At 47.6% G+C, this 2500-nt stretch overlaps 1 protein-coding gene across 1 annotated transcript in view; it reads left to right on the forward strand.

Annotated features, from left to right (window-relative positions):
• Positions 1-2500, forward strand: part of LOC125300813 (glypican-1-like) — a 78006-nt gene that overhangs the window by 50269 nt on the left and 25237 nt on the right. The gene's annotated exons all lie outside the window — the stretch shown is intronic.

Consider the following 2500-nt stretch of genomic DNA (forward strand, 5'->3'; position numbering starts at 1 on the left):
CCCTTCTCTGCGTCCTGCCTGTTGAGCTCCAGCGCTTCTCCCTCGCTGGCCTGCGGCTGCTCTGCGGACATGTCTCCCGGGGATGGACACTCAGAAAGGCATCCTCCTTCCTTTTAGGAAATGGTTATAGAAGATTTGAGTAAAGATTGATTTTGTAGTTTATAGTAGGGGAGTAGAGCTCCTTGTGGGCATCTGATTGGTTGAATGGGTTTGGTCAGTTGAGGGCATCAGGGATATCCTACACCCAAACCGCTCTGAAGTAAGATAGTGCCTTACAAAACAGACACTGACTTTTGCTAATATTATGTAGAACTTCTGTATAGCACTTTGGTGGCATGATGTAGTGTGTGTGTGTGTGTGTGTGTGTGTGTGTGTGTGTGTGTGTGTGTGTGTGTGTGTGTGTGTGTGTGTGTGTGTGTGTGTGTGTGTGCATGCACATATGTGTGTGTAGCACTTTGTTGGTGTTATGTGTACTGTATGTGTGTGTTGCGTAGTGTGTTTTGATTTGTGAAGCAGAGGACAAACACATGCTCAGGCGGTGGTTAGGAACAGGGCCGGCGGAAGGCAATCCTGCACTCTGGGCGAAATAGGAATATGTCGCCCTCATAGACTGCGTGCCACTTTTGACTGTGTGCTACCTTCCCAAAAGTCCCTGGCTGCAGCGTGCAGATCGGGGCTGGTTTCAATGTGTGGGAGCTCAACGTTGCTACTTTCCAGCGTTATTGGATATTATACAGAAATCGGACTACCTATTTAATATGATGCCGTCTGTTAGGTGTGCTTTTAAACGTGACATTAGGAACGCACTTCGAGTGTCGCTGTCTCATCACCCCGCTTTAGGACCATCTTATTGTGGGGAAACGAGCTCATTGCTCCCCTGATTCGGTGACATTCGGTGAGATTCAGATTTTACCTTATTACATTGTCATCCCTCTGCTACATTCCACTGCTAGCAACCTGACGATTCAGGCTGAAGATCAGTAGACCTACCTATACGCGGGAGAAAAGTTTTTCAATCTGTGCACTTTTCTTCCGCAGCACTATGCTTTGCACGTCTCTCTCATGACTGTTATTTAACCGATATCACTGAAGATTAATTACTTGCTGCTCCCGCATTTAAACCGTCTATGTCATTATTTGACAATCAATGTGCAATTGTAGCCTATAGCTCCCCTGGTAGTTTGGCGTCCAGGGCAATTGCCCAGAATGCCCATGCCTTCCGCCGGCCCTGGTTAGGAACTTTCCACAGCACTGGGAGCTGGAGGGCCTGGGTGACTGTAGCTTTTGTCTGCTGAGGGTGTTTGTGTGTGTGTGTGTGTGTGTGTGTGTGTGTGTGTGTGTGTGTGTGTGTGTGTGTGTGTGTGTGTGTGCGTGTGTCTCCAAGCACAGTTTTACAGACACACCCTAGCACACACATATACACACAGAAGATGGTAAAGAAGATATCTGCCTTTTAAATATCTCTAATTTAATTTTGCCATATTAGTGTCTACAAGTGCTTACAAAATGCCACCAGAGAGAGGGAGAGAGAGATTGTGAAATACAAATGGAATGAGTAAGGAGAGGGAGAAGGGAGAGAGAGAGAGAGAGAGAGCAGTGAGTAGAAACGGGAAATAATGGAGCCATCTGCTGCAGAGGCAGCCAGGCTGAACCAAAGGCTGAGCAAATCGACAGTGTCAGCAAAACGAAAAAAAAAAAAACAATCCCACTTACCCCCCATATCCAACCCCCCTCCCCCCACACAATCACCCTTCAGCGCCACCAACCTGCGAGCCCCCCAGCGCCCCCCTAGTACCCCACATGCCACCACGCGCCTAATTCAATCACTCACCACTCGTCAACGTGGACAAATACAATTACGGGGAATTGGATCCATTTCCACAAGCTTTGCCATTTCTCTCTCTCTCTCTCTCTCTCTCTCTCTGCCCCCTCTTATACTGTCCACCCCTGCATCCATCCATCTCTCTCCCTTTTATCATTATTTCTCCATCCATCTCTCTCTTTCCTCCCTGCTGACTCTCTCCATCACTGGCCTAGCCACAAATGAACAGCCGGGCTCACCTGTTACAGGGCTATTAATGTCAGTTAGAATGAGCATGGGCTGGAGAGAGAGAGAGAGAGAGAGAGAGAGAGAGAGAGAGAGAGAGAGAGAGAGAGAGAGAGAGGGAGAGCGCTGAGTAGAATGAGAGAAAATGAAAGACAGAGAAATGCAGTAGCATTTTCATGACTATCCCCTATGATTCCCTATGGTTAAACGTGGCTGACCGTTCCCCATTGCTGTCTGGTCAGATGAATAGAGACACACAAGGGGGCAAGTAGGGATATAACAGCCTTTTCCATTCAGCATTTTCTCCTCTTTTTAAGAGCTCTCTTATATCAATCATTTCAAAATGGCTCCAGCCTGCACTCTGTAAACCCCTCCCACACTCCTTGATAGCTGGCCTGACTTGACATTTGTTGCCTGCAGGAGACAAGCCACAATCTAGCATGCAAATGGATT

The sequence above is a fragment of the Alosa alosa genome, chromosome 1 (genome assembly GCF_017589495.1).
Source record: "Alosa alosa isolate M-15738 ecotype Scorff River chromosome 1, AALO_Geno_1.1, whole genome shotgun sequence".
Classification (NCBI taxonomy): domain Eukaryota; kingdom Metazoa; phylum Chordata; class Actinopteri; order Clupeiformes; family Clupeidae; genus Alosa; species Alosa alosa.